The sequence below is a fragment of the Octopus bimaculoides genome, chromosome 15 (genome assembly GCF_001194135.2).
Source record: "Octopus bimaculoides isolate UCB-OBI-ISO-001 chromosome 15, ASM119413v2, whole genome shotgun sequence".
In the NCBI taxonomy this organism is placed as follows: Eukaryota; Metazoa; Mollusca; class Cephalopoda; order Octopoda; family Octopodidae; genus Octopus; species Octopus bimaculoides.
In genome coordinates, this window is record NC_068995.1 from 29,595,139 (window position 1) to 29,610,166 (window position 15,028).

The window sequence follows — 15,028 nt, forward strand, 5'->3', positions numbered from 1 at the left end:
TATATATATATGTATATGCATTCCCGAATTTGTGTAAATGTGTATAGAATAATATATCAGTTGAATAAAGTTACATGTTCTGGAATTTGGCGAACATTAGTGTTCTGGATTTGTTGTCTGTGAATTTGTGAGCGTTTCTATAATATATGTATTCCCTGTCTCGCCAGTATATAGTTCCTCGCAATTCGGGCGTTTAATGCAGCAAATTTATGCTTTTGTAGTTCATATCTGCATTTGCAAAAATCTGTACAATTTTTTTGTTCTAACGGATCTACGCGTATGCATGTATTGACACGTTCCACATCTGTTATCATTGCACTTGGATACTGTGAATGTTTTATCCTGTTTGTTCATGTTGAATTTTGCCTTTGTTAATAGTTTCTTAGATAAGTGTTTGATTAGTTATTATTTTTTTTTATTTTTCACTTTGTTTCATGATTGGCACATTTGTTTTGATGACGTTAAAAATGTTTTGGTGGTGCGGATTGTGTGTTACTAGAAATGGTATTGTGTTCCGTTGATGGATTCGTCTTTCTCGTGTTGCCTTAAGTTGTTCTATAGCTATCTCTTTTGCTCGTTGTATGCTATTCTCTATATGTAAGAGAGGGCATTTTTTCTTGAGCAGAAATCCTTCGAGTTCTGTAAGTCGTATGTTCTTAGTATTTGGATCATCTACTATAGTACAAATTTTCCTGGCTAGACAGTTCGTGATGTTGCGTTTTGTGTGTGTTGGGTGGCATGATTTGAAATTTAGGTATATGTGCTTTTGTGATAAATATCAGTTGTGATTGTGGTGTTGTTTTTAATTACCATTATGTCAAGGAATGATAATTGCACGTTGCTCATTTCTGTTGTGAATTTGAGACTAGGGTGTAGATTAATCTTCCAGATTTTCTATAGATTTGGTCCAAATTAGGAAACAATCATCAAGGTGTAGTTTCAATGTGTCCTCCATATGTCTTTTAAAGGTCATGCCGTAGTTCTCTTCAATTTTTTAATACAGGTTTTGTTCCAAGTATCCCAATACTGATTTCGCGAAAACTGGAGCAAATCGCGTCCCCATAGCTGTGCCTCGAATTTGAAGGTAGTTTTTTTCCGTTGAAATGGAATGAATTGTTTTCGAAGATGAGGCTGACTGTGTCTAGTATGAAGGTTACAGTAAATTTACTGGGGATCACTTCTCTATGTTTATCGACCCAATATTTATGGCAGTAATTCCCAAATCATGTGGAATGTTCGTATATAAGTTTGTTACATCAAAACTAACAGTGAACTGGATTCTGTCGTTTTGGGCTGATGTGACAGGAAATTGATGTCATCCCGAATGAAACTGGGTATGTGACTACATAGCGGTTTTCAGATAATGTCAATGAGGTTGCTTGGAAGATGTGTAGGACAGGCTTGATCAACTATAATAGATCTTAGTTTAAGGTCTTTTGGTTGTAGTAGTTTTATGTATTCACTACTTTGTTCCTTTAAAGCATTTTGTATTTCTTTTGGATTGTGTATTTTAGGTAAGCTATAGAAGTTGCTGGATTTCGACTAAAAATTGGCAATATAGTGCCTTTCATTAGGAGTGAAGGAGTTATAATGTTTTAAGATTAAATAGTTGAGTTTCTTCATGATGCGGTGGTCAATATTTCGCGGTAGAATGTTATATCCTTCAATTGATCTTCAGCTAGATCCCGGTAGTATTCTGTATCCATTATAACAATGGCACCCCCTTTATCCGTTTGTTTGATGACAATTGTGTTGCTATTTTTAAGACGTATAAGGGCAGACATTTCTAGTTTTGAAATGTTTGGTCTTGCGTTGATGTTATGCCTCAGTGGAAATCTGGAGAGGATATCAATGAACTGATCTAGAAGTGTATTTCGTCCTTTTCGCGGGTTAAATTTTGATTTATTTTTCGCCAAGGATTTGTCATTCTCATTAATTTTATCAGTAAAAAACTCCCCAAGTCGTAGTTTCCGACAAATGTTTTGAATATCTTCCTCTAATTCCTGATGGTTGAATGTAAGTGTAGGTGTGAGTGTTAGTCCTTTCATCTATAATCGAAGTTCGTCACTGTTTATATTTCTTTTTGACAGATCAATAATTTTAAGGTCTATCCTATCAGTTGTTCCACAGGTGTTTCTTCTTGAACTTTTTCTTTCTCCGGTGTTTGCTGTCCTGACCCTAAAAAACAGATTCATTTTTTGTCTATTATTTCTTCTATTATTAACATCTTTTCTCTGGTGCGCTTTGTATGTTGGTTGTGGTGTTTGGTTAAGTATGCTTGTTCCTTGTTCCTACGTGTGGGTATATTATTCATATTTTCAGTTTGCGAAAAGGGTTTTGGGGTTTATTTGACGGTCCATTATGGTTTTTCATTCTGAACGGAAATAATAACAATAATATAACAACCAGTTCATGATGTGGATTAAAAAATATCTTTAACATATGAATATAAGCAAATTACAGAAAACTCCCACCTACTGAAATAAAAACGATCAAAACCAACTAAGTTTGCTCACTCTGCAAGCTAATTGGTTAAAATAAAGGCAGGGTCTATGCCAGTAATATCGGTACGCCCGGCAAACCGTGACGTTTAAGTTGCATGCTGATTGGTCAAAACCGTATTCGAAAAATTCAGCTTATCGGAACCTTCTAAAAGGTATCAAAAAGAAGAAGTCAGTCATTTTACTACAGTTGTCAAGCACCTCAACTCAACTGTCAGTTAATACATTTTGAAAATTGATGATTACTACAAAACGTATGAAAGCGCCATTTGAACTTTATGAACATTACAAGATATGTTTTTTATTGTTTAACACACTTCAACATTGTAATATATATATATATATATATATATATAGATAGATAGATAGATAGATAGATAGATAAATAGATATAGTTTGAGCTGGCTGACTCGAGTCTATTGTAGAAGACACTTGTGCAAAGTGCCACGCAGTGGGGTTGAACCTAGGACCATGTGCTCGGGAAGCAAACTTCTTACACAGAGCTGCATCTACACTTATTTAGTTACGTTTCTTTATATTCTGCCGAGAACAATTTTTGCCAGTCGATAAAAGAAGTATTTGGTATGATGTGACTGACTCTCTTCTCTCCATTCCACAAATTTGGAAGCCTTATGCCTATGTCTGAAATCAATATTAATTCATGAGTGTCTGTCGATCGCTGATCGATGAAGATCATAATTTGGCCACACGATTGATTGTGATTTAACTCATACCATGATGATGACGATTCAGAAAAAGACGAAGACTTTCAAGGAAAAGAAGTAACCATGTTTAATAGTTTGGGATTAACTTACGCTACTTTCAACTTAACGCTATAAAGCTCCTCTCAAGTTAAAATCTAACAGTCATTCAACAGCTCCCCTCCCTCTCTCTCCTTTTTTTCTCTCTCTCCTTTTTTCTCTCTCTCCTTTTTTTCTCTCTCTCCTTTCTCTCTCTCTCTCTCTCTTTCTCTATCTATATCTCTCTCTCCCTCTATCTCTCTCTACTCTCTCTCTCGCTCTCTCTATTCCTTCTCTCTACCACTCGCTCTCTCTCCATTCTCTCTCTCTACCCCTTCTCTCTCTACCACTATCTCCCCCTCTCTCTCTATCTATCTATATATTTGTTAACCTATTTATGCACCCTTCTATTTCTTAGCTTATAAACTAGACTATGCTGGCATTTATAAACGAAATAAACTGAAAGCATGACTTCTTTCAACGCGAAGATATTTGGATTCTCCAAATCGGAAGCAATGCCTTGATAAGCAAGACAGAATGGTGCCACTGTATCTCACCAACAATAAACTAAAAGCGTAATCATTTTAGTGTAGGATTCGTTTGCTAGTCAGTTCTATCATTGACCATAGTTTATCGATTTTGCTGTTGTTTTTGTTTTATATCTGATACATATTAAATGATCAGATTCCTTTCGAGTAAAATGAAGTAAGCGAATAATTTAATAATATTTCTATTAATATTTTCGTTGTCAAGTGTTCGTAACACTGTAGAGCAACCAAATTTAGACATCAGCTTTGAACAATAAAATTATAAAATACACTTCTGATGGACAATTATAACAGAAATATTCTTCTACATAGTAATAAGATCAAAGTAGAGAGCAAAATTATAAACTAAAATAATATTTGATTCATGCAAAATACAAACAATCCAGACTTTTTTTATTTAAAAAAAACTTCATATTTTTATCGATCGATGTGTAAATGTTTTCATCTGATTTCCATAAAACTCCTACACAAAGCTGACAACCCTTAGTTATCCTTATCCTGTTTGGATTTGTTCTTGTCATTTTTTCTACTTTCTTTTTTGTTGAGTAAATTTGGCAGAAAGTTCTCGGTTCAATTCCTAGGAATTGAAACACTTCATCTTTCCTTATGGAGATAATTTCAAAACCGAAGAAAACATTTTTTTAAAATTACTACTTATTCAATTTATTCTTCCCCTCAAGGTACAAATTATTCCTTTTAAATCATATCTAACTGCTCAGGAATGGCTTCGTTTGAGCATGAAATAACAAAATGAATAAATGGCATATGAATTAAATGAATTAGAATTATGAAATATTTAGGAAATCTTGTTAAAGTTCGAATAAATAAATAGTGACCACCCACATGGGATTGGCATAAATTGTCGAATAGAATAATTAAAACAGTTAACATCGATGATTTAATAGCAAACATAAAAATACTGGTTTCTAACATTGGCAGAGGTAATCTATGATATTATTGCTTAGTTTATAAATTGTTTATAAGTGTTGGGGTGGTAAATTCAATCGAGGTAGGATTTGATTTCAGAATTAAATCCTACAGCGAAACGCAATTATGCCGATGTAATTTCTGACCTGCATAAAAATAATGGTTTCTAAAAACAGACTCAACAACAAATAGTTCGAGTAGAAGATGGTCGACCAAATAAACTCTAGTCCTTATTTTACTGACCCCAGAATGATGGCAGGTAAAGTCTACTCAATAGGGGCTTGTAAAAGCACAGAATAAACATTGTGACCAAATCTGGCAGTATATTTTATCCGATGCTCTACTAATTCTGTCTTTTCACAATCCTTCTACCACTCTTCATTCTGCCATAAAAATACCAATTACATCTAAACAAGAACTGTAAATTTCAGTTAAGTTCTGTAAATATTCGAAACGGGCTACAAATATGGCAACAGTTTTCAGTCAGTTTTCATTTAAGAGAATCTAATAGCTTTATCGTTTCACATAAAATCGGATCGATATCAATGGCATTATAAAGATTCAATCAGTCAAAAATTTATGAGTTCGATTGAAGTTCACATAATATTGTGCGTGTGTGTGTGTGTGTGTGTGTGTGCCATTATAAGGATGAATGTGATTCGATATATCATATGCAAACAACTGAAAAAAAAAACATTCTCATCTATCACCCACCCTGGTGGAGTAAACCAAAATATACAAGTTTGACCAGTAATAATTTCAAGAACAAAAAAGTACTTCACACGCATATATCTAGTACAGCATAAATCAAAATATTTGAAGCATGTGGTAGTAATGGCGGCGGCGGCGGCGGCGGCGGCGATGGAGGTGGAGGAGGATCTCCGTCGTTCGACAATGGGGGTTCAGTTGTTCGATCTACTGAATTCTTTCCTCCTGAATTAACACTCCAGATACTGAACATTCCACAAATATATACTTTTAATTTAATTCTCAGGTAGAATCGTTTTGACACAGTGTGTGACAAGGTTTTAGATTTTAAATTAGTAACACAATCCATCTGGTGACTTTCTCGGCAGTTTCCTTCTACCTAGTTTCATTTACAAGGTATGTAATGACCCGAGGCTATACAAAGTGACATTTGCCCAAGATGTGATGCAGTGGAATCGAACCTGGCACTTCCTGGTTGCAAAGTGAACTACTATAAATGGATTAAACAACTCCGTCATAGTTTACAGTAAAGTGAATTTGATGAAATTTATATTCCTTGCTCGAAATTTAGGTTATAAGATATCCTAACAACCTGTAAAATAATTTTAGAAAAAGGACAAGTGTACCAGTATATAATTATATATAGTGTTAAGAAGTGAGAAATAATTCAACGTTTTGGTTAGTGAGGACAAAAAAGAAAGAAAATCAGGGATAACTTGTAAGCCGCAAATTATAAATCTCTACGGATCTTTTCCCTTTGAACGGCACATCGAGAAATTAATTTTTTGTAACTAAACACTTTCAAACTTCGGTAGAATGTGTCATATAAAATATCTTTTACTCTTAGTGTTGTTGAGAAAAGATTATATTTTCAAAGTTATTTCGTGTTAAAGTTGTCGTATTTCGGTAACTTCAACCAATCAATGACGTGTATTCAGCTGAATAAAATTACTGCCGTTGTTTGTCAACAACAACTATCAGCGGTGAATATTTCGTTTGTCACTGTTATTTATGACATCGTTCGTGCGTTTGTACTGGTTTTAGCTTTGGGGCTTTAGTGTTAGGGTTAGGGTTCGGGTTTTAGAGTTAAGGTTAGCGTTTTAGAGTTAGAGTTAGGGTTAGGGTTTTAGGGTTAGGGTTGGAGTTTTAGGGCTAGGGTTGGGGTTTTAGGGTTAGGGTTAAGGTTGCGATTTTAGGGTTAGAGTTACGGAAAAATGTGAAAAATTAAGAAATTGGAGGGGAGGGGACAAAAATGTCTTTCCGAAAATAGTAGCTGAAAAACAGGAAAAAAAAACTAAAGGCAGTAGAAATGCACGAACGATTGTGGTGGTGCCATGAAGTAAACATGCTTCAGATACGCTCGTTTATTCATACAAACGTAACTGAGATGAAATATGTCATAAACAACAGTGACAAAGTTATTTTTTCTCCGAAAATTTCAGTAAGGGTACATTTCACCGATATATAATTTTCACTACCACTACTACTACAATAACCGTTACGGTTGTGCCTGCTATTTGCCATAGTCGTAGTAGGGAGACAGTGGTCAGTTACTTGAGCCACTATTGTTGCTTCGCAGTAAAATGATTTAATTCTGAATGCAGATCGTCCCAATATGATTTCAATCGCTTCATATAGCCAACAGCGTGGTTTTGGTTCGCTTTTTTTGTAGCAGTTAAATAGATCATTATTCAATTCATAACTCCAAGAGAAATGAGTTTTGTAATTACGGTTTCTTCTATAACTACAGCTAGAAATAATTTGTTTACCTGTTGAGCTGTTGTTTTCGTTCTGTTCCTCGGTTTTGTTGTTGTTGATGTTGTCTCCAGCCATGTTGTCTGTAGTAACTCTCTGCATGCGAAATTCAAATTTTAGTCGAAAATCACTGTGATCGTGAAAACAAGGCTCCTTCAGTTAATTCATCTGAAGATTAACCAGTTATTTAACAAGGCTGATAGTTGTGACTCCATAGTTGGAGTAGTAGTCATCGTATTTTCGATAAATAGTCTCCCACGCCAAATACGCAACTTGTCGTTCAAGTTCGCATATGTATGTATGTATGTATGTATCTGTTTATGTATGTATAGTATACTTTAGCATGATCTACCGTGCTGGTTAGTGCACGTGTGTATGTGTTTGAATCATGTTAACACGTGCATTTTTTCCATATGCATATTAGTGTGCGTGCGTGTGTGTGTGAGAGAGAGAGAGAGAGAGTGTGTGTTTGTGTGTGTGTGTTTGTGTGTATGTGTGTGTGTGTGTGTGTGCGTGCGCACGAATGTTTACGATTGTGAGTTTGTCCTTGTATGAGGATGGATGTCCATATGTGCAAATGAGAAAAAGACGAAACATATAATTGCAGGAAAGCTGAGCGAGAAGAAAGGATAAAATGGCTGACGTTAATGGAAAGATCGAGTAACGTCGATATGTTGTTCAGTAGTCAATTTTGTAAAGCTGACTTCAGTACCACAGTTATTCATCAATAAGAGTTAATCCCACTACCTTAACACATGAAGCTATTAAGCTTGGTATTCGATCGTGCTTGTATTTATAGTCTTCAATTGTCGTCAACCTGACGTAGGCAATCCTGGCTGTTATTGTCATTACGATATACGTATTAACTTTTCTTTTTAAACTTTTGTTACTCATTGTTAAATATTTTTAACATCCAGTTCTATGATTTCAGTACAGTATTGACTTCTCTGATAAATACAGGAATTAAGATTTTGCGATGGCGTGGAAGTGAGATTTTAAAACATTCATAACTTTCTAAATAACAGTGACATGTGGCTTTAGCTGTGAACTGAAATTTGCATTATTCTGGACTCGCTAAAATGTAAAATTTCTTACTCCATTATGCTCGTTTACGTATTTTTCATAGAATATTGGTAAAATCCCACCCTTTTATGAGATTACGGGACATTCATGATAGAACTAAGAGTAACGAAAGTCTAGTGAATTCTCATCCTTGAAACAAATTAAGTGAAATCTCAACCACCTTATTTTCATGGATTTTTTTTTTTTATATTCATGAAACTGTAAATGAGTCGGTGTGACGTTCCTCGAATAATGCTTTCTCTTTTCGTAAAGAGACGCCATATTGGAAGTGTGAATTAAGTAAAATAGCTTCAATCCAAAATTGAAACCGCACCATGTCACTCAAGCATGCAATGTTTTTCTATCTTAACGCACCAAAACCTGCGATGTATTCCAATAATTAGTTATCAGCTAAATTACTTGGACCTTTATATTCATAAACATCCATTAATGGGTAACAAGATTTACAGCTTTTAATGAACTGCAAAAATAGGATTTTGTAAGAGTTTGCATTTTCCGAAATTATTAGAAACCTAAATTCATTAAACTAATTGAAACCAAATCACGAGATTGGTTTGGTGAGAATTTCATGTTTCCGTACGACAATGTAGAAACTTCTATATCAGAAATATATTTACGCTGTAATAGTTCTCTCGATATTGATTCATCTATTGATTCAACTATTCATATTCTCATTTATATACAAACGAACTGGAATAAATTCACTCATTCGCACATTAGCATACGTAACAGAAATTATTTTATGTATTCATGTATGCATTTATTCATATGTGTGAATTAATTCAGTCATATACATGCATGGTCAAAAAATTGTTCAATATAAAAACACACACAATTTCACATATACGTACATGTCTACAAGTACACACATACATAAAAAGCCACAGCATGGTCGAATAGTTAAGAATTTGTCTTTGCATTCATGGAAGCTAGTGTTCGATCCCACAGAGCGACACCATAGTCTCTGCTAATAACCTCGACTCGAACCTAGTTTTGTCCTTGAAATTTGATTCCCAGACACAATATGGATGGACGATACCGGTAATTCAAATAACGAGTCTTGTCCCACTGCTCTGCATTAAGGAAAAAAGTGTGTTGCCTGCACATTCACTAAACTTCGAGAAGAAGGTAATTCTGTTGATCAGTGAGAACATGTATCAACAATATCGACAGATGATCCACTTACATTTTATTACATAGAGATATGTTGATTTCTCTTGACATTCTGCTTCAATGACTTTTAAGTTTGGTGTATTGGTCAGGGAATCAATAAACGTAAAGGTGCCGGCCATTGTACACTGACTAACATCGCAGACGCTAACAAAACAAGATTAGTGAGTGCAAACTAGTAAACTATCTAGCTATAGACTCTCACTTGTTATTCTCAGTCTAAAATGCAATGAACCAGTGATTGCCGTTGTAAAGCAGTATCCAGCATGTAGTTGGTGAGTTACGAATTGCGATATATAATTAAATATATAAACTGATATTAATATAAAGGATTTCGTAGAAACTATAAAGTACTGGACTATATGCCTTATATTATTCCCGAGGTGTGTTTATATCCCACAATGGCTGACATTGTCTTGTATCTAAAAGCAGCTGACGATATCAGTTACATCATGACACCAATTCAAACAACTATACCAAATATATTTATAATATAATTACTTATAATTATTTTATCATTTCTGCCTAAATAAATTATACAGTCGACCGATCTCGACCTAAGGAATCCGTCAAGCTAAGGGATAGTCATGGCAGTAGTGTCGGTTGCTGCGATGTTGTTATGATGATAATAGTAATTTGAGAGACAAAGGGGATGATGATGTTTGTTGTTATAATGGTTGTGTTGATTACAGGTGGGGGCCACCTTGCCGACTAAAATTTGAAATTTGTGCTGCATTCATGTTATCAAATTTGATAAGCGAGATTATGATAGAACTTTAACAATGAGAAATTACTAGAGATACTCTCACGTTTTAGCTTAAATAAAATTGAAGTTTGATGAAATTAGTTAAAATTAATTCGCATTGACTTGATTTGATTTTTTACAGTACGTTTTCAAGTAGCTTGAAAAATTAGCTGATGTTCGAATTAAAAATGTAAGTTGTCGTGTGTTAATAGAATAACTGCATACGTTTATCCCAAAATTTCATAGCAAAGATGAATAATTCATGTTTTCCATGGTGGTTTTGGTGCCTCTTTTCTTCTCTACTCTAGGCACAAGGCCTGAAATTTTGGAGGAGGGTACCAGTCGATAAGATCGACTCCACTACGCAACTGGTACTTAATTTATCGACCCCGAAAGGATGAAAAGCAAAGTCGACCTCAGCGGAATTTGAACTCAGAACGTAAAGACAGACGAAATACCGCTGGGCATTTCGCCCGGCGTGCCAACGTTTCTGCCAGCTGACCGCCTTATGATGGTTTTGGTGCCTCTGGTGACGTAAAGAACACGACGGCGCAATTTTTTTTTCTCTCTATTAACAAAACTTATATATTTAAAAGTTTGTCTGGTTTAACGCATGTTGAAATTGAATTTCGATGTCCACTTCGTAAATATCAACTTTCACAAAGTGTCTTTTACATTTTATAAGAGACGTGTGTTTATTTAGTAATGGTAGCGGTGGTGGAAACCGCAGCGACATTGTTCTTTGCTTCGTACGTACATGAGAGCATGCTATTCATTATCATGATTTTATAGCGAAGATAATTTAATTTATGTTTCTCGTCGAAATTCCACGGGTCCATAGCCATCTACAAGTATGTAACCTTGTACCAACGTAACAAATCAATATATGAAATAAAAACGGTAGAACACATTACAAAATACTTTACAGCATTTTGTCTTGTCTTCCGACGTTTCATTTTCTCTTTTTTTTTTTTTTTGTTATCTTCTCGCATTTGATGAAATACGTTACAACACCTAAATCGATGCAACCAAATTTACTCTCCCGTTATAAAATCAGTCTTTTGCCGGGATATGAGTCTTTGCATCCGAAAAGTGTCAACCAATTCAACCGACAATCTAAAACAATGCTGAGGTCCGGAATAAATAACCTAACTTTGAGTCACTCAATATTCTTTGTTCAAAATCCGTTAGAGATAATTTGCTTAACATGTCTACGGAGTCTATAAAATAACTACAAGTAGCACACTGGACTTGCTTCGCTAGATTATAGCCCACTCTTCCACAAATACTGGCTCACCTTGTACTAATGAAAGATATTCTTCTCTACTCTAGGCACAAGACCCGAAACTTTTGGGGAAGGGGACCAGTCGATTAGATCGACCTCACTACGCAACTGGTACTTAATTTATGGACCCCGAAAGGATGAAAGGCAAAGTCGACCACGGCGAAATTTGAACTAAGATCGTAAAGACAGACGAAATACCGCTGAGCATTTCGCCCGGCGTGCTAACCACTCTGCCAGCTCGCTGCCTTACTAATAAAAGACATTATAAGTTCTGTGAGGTCCGGAAAATGGATATAAGCTCATAGCAAACGGATTAGAAACGGCCAAACTGAATTGAATGGAATAATTAGAATAATTACTGTCCAAACAGGCCAAGAAATCACTTAATAGGCACTTGTGCGAATAGTTATTTAGAATCACTAACAGAATATTATTCGTTTCACAAAGCTGGGAACCAATTTGTTCGAAAATGAGTTAAAGTCAACTGATAAATAAATATCCTTTTCTACTCTAGGCACATGGCCGGAAATTTTGGGGGAGGGGTCAGTCGATTAATTAATTTATCGACTCTGATAGGATGAAAGGCAAAATCGACCTCGGCGGAATTTGAACTCAGAACGTAACGGCAGGCGAAATACCACTAAGTATTTCGCCCGGCGTGCTAACGTTTCTGCCAGCTCGCCGCCTTTGAGGATATAAATATTATAAGATATTTTAATGTGGCCATCTATTATTTTCCCAACTCACCGCTCTCTACATCAAACAGAATAATTTATGTAAATAAGAACATATCATCACAGCCGAGGGCATTACATGTAGCAAAGATTTCGCTATAAACATCTGTAATAGTGATTTTTATATTTGAATAATCTTTACTTTAGTAATTACTATAAGGTATCTGAGAAAATGAGATCAGTTTCCTTTGCCTTGAAAGAAACTAACCGCGTTTGTTCTCTTTGTATAATTATTGGGGTGACGTAAGAAGGAAGTTGGACTTTATGAGACGTTAAGATTTCGAATGGAAACAGGTTCACTGAAGAAACAAGAGATGTGCATGTCTACATCGTATTTTATTCATTTCTCTCCAAGATACCAATTTGTCTTTTGGACATTTCCCAAATGCTTGTGGCCATCTCACCATCTCCTTATCACACTCTCTCTCATAATATTTAAGGAAAGGTGGGTTTGGAGATTCATTAGGACGTCAGAAAAAATACATTGTAGCCCTTAATGTTCTGAATTCGAATCCCACCGTGGACAACTTTGCCTGTCGTCCTTCCAGGATCGATAAAATAAAGTATTAGTCAAGTCGGTATAATCAACCGTGTTCTCACACCAAAGTTTCCTGCTTTGTGTCTAAGAAAGAATCATCCTTACTGAGGTGGTGACGATGGTAGAGAGGTGAAAATAGTAAAGTGCTTCTGAATCCTTAAGTTGTCGGGTTCGAATCCCACGTAAGTCGACTATATCTTTCATTTAGGCAGAACTGATGAAATAATTACAAGTAACTAAATCCGGTTTTCTACTTCTTCTCAATACATTTATGGCTTTCTTCAGGTCTAAAACATCGATATTCATTGAGGCAATTCAGTTGCAGAAATGGTACGTTGTCTGGCTAAATGTATTTATTTTCTTTTTAGACACACCTCAAATCTCGCCGAGATCCTCTTTAATGTTCATGTCTCCGGATCGAAAAACATAAATACTAATTATTGTTGTAGTTCAGTGCCAGTTCAGCCCTGATTTTGCATATATGTGATGAAAAGCGTTCCAGACGTGACCTACTCGTTTTTTTTTCTTTCTAAAGTATATTATCCAGTGTAGTTTTAGATAACATCTTTATGAAAGCAGTAGAGTGTGATCTAAGAGGAATTTAGTTGCTATCTTTAGCAGATCGAGCGACTACGTTAAGAGTCCCATACTGAATGAAATACTAGAAGAATAAATTGGGGTCAATCCAATCACTTAAATTCTTTCACATTCAAAGTTGACCTGGCACTTAGAAGAAATACAGTACGATCTATCTATTCCTAATCCAGTGATTTTCAAAGTCGTGGAGGAAGCAAGGCTGTTGTCGGATGTTATCAAGTCCTCCTCTATTCAGTGTAGATTTAACATGAGATATCTAGGCTGTATGTTGACGGTACTTCAGAGATAGCGAGAGAAGCATGAAGGGTGGACTCATCTGCGTAAGCTGAACATTGTTGAAGGTGACGGTAAGTAGGTTATCTAAAAGGTAGAGGAAAAGGCTTTAGGGTATGTTAAGATTTAATGTTTTTGGAGATTTGAAACTTTAAGCTATTGCTTGTTATCATCCTAATACTACAAGAGTAAAAGAAAGCGTCTCCAAATCTAGTGTTCCTGTTACATGGAAATATAACAGAACAGCTTGTGATAGATACAGAATTTGCTTCCTGGATGTTTTGTTAAGCATTTCTGTCTTGCTGTCAATTACAAAGAGGAACATTTTTCGAACACCATTCATTGTCATCGTTCTAATCTTCATCCACTCCAAACATACATATCTGTTTAGTAGTTTTGTATTTCACCAAACTACTATTACATCCCAAGAATCAAGAATTTATTACCGTTTCCAAGAAATATTATCTAAAAAGTAATCAGTTGATTATAAAGACTAAGGATAAACATCAGTCTGTCAAAGAATTCTGATAAAATAATATTATGTAAGCCATAAAAAATATAGATGCCTAGCAAGATGTTAATCGTCTATCTCACCGTGGTCTGGAAAAACATTGCGTCCAAAGAGAGTTAGGGAAAACCACAAGGTAGAGGTTGAAACGGTCTCAATCAGCAATAGTTTTGTTCAAACGAGTGGGATTTGAAGAATCTGGTGCGAATGAACGAAACCTTCCACACATGTTTGACCTTAAAGAGTTAACAGAACTGCACTCTAGTTCAGCGAGTGAACAGGTGACTCCTCCACGACAGGTTTTAACAAGAGAGTTCTTATCTAAAAGCCCTGGTGAAATAACTCGTGTCTTAAAGTGACTGACAGAAAACGATCCGAATTTTGAGCGAAGCATAAACGTTAAAAGGTCTGTAAAAGTAGTGCTGAATTATTAAAGATATGAATTCCAAGTTCATATGAAGAAGAAAAACTTGTCAACCTTTGATGCCTTTAGTTATAAAAATAAAAACTTAACCACCAGGAGTATCATATATATCTTTACAGGAATAAAAGACAGTGTGTATGATACTTTGATTAAATTACACATATTTTTCTTCAAAGTTTTTTTCTATATATGTAGAAACAGTGTAAGGTTTATTGCATTTTAAATAAGTGCATATTTCTGTCAATAATTTAAAAAACTTTTCATATATAAAAATTACATTTCACCTTCCTCAAATAACGAAGCTTTGAATGGCGAATTAAAAAAAAAAAGGCAGGAGTTAAATTGGTTCCGGATTCAGTCCCACTGTGTAGCACTTTGGACAAGTGTCTTCTACTATAGTCTCGGGCCGACCAAATCCTTGTGAGTGGATTTAGTAGACGGAAAATGAAAGAAGCTCGTCGTATATATATATATATATATATATATATATAT

General features: G+C 35.2%; 1 protein-coding gene across 8 annotated transcripts in view; it reads right to left on the reverse strand.

Annotated features, from left to right (window-relative positions):
• The window catches only part of LOC106870248 (zinc finger protein 474), a 162,360-nt gene that overhangs the window by 77,259 nt on the left and 70,073 nt on the right, over window positions 1–15,028 (reverse strand). Inside the window, exon 1 of one of the 8 annotated variants that reach the window (XM_052973222.1) lies at window positions 7,194–7,388. The exons of the other annotated variants lie outside the window; for them this stretch is intronic. The gene's annotated coding sequence lies outside the window, so the exon portion shown is untranslated. Of the gene's footprint in view, window positions 1–7,193; window positions 7,389–15,028 lie in introns of those variants that run through there. 8 annotated transcript variants of the gene reach the window in all.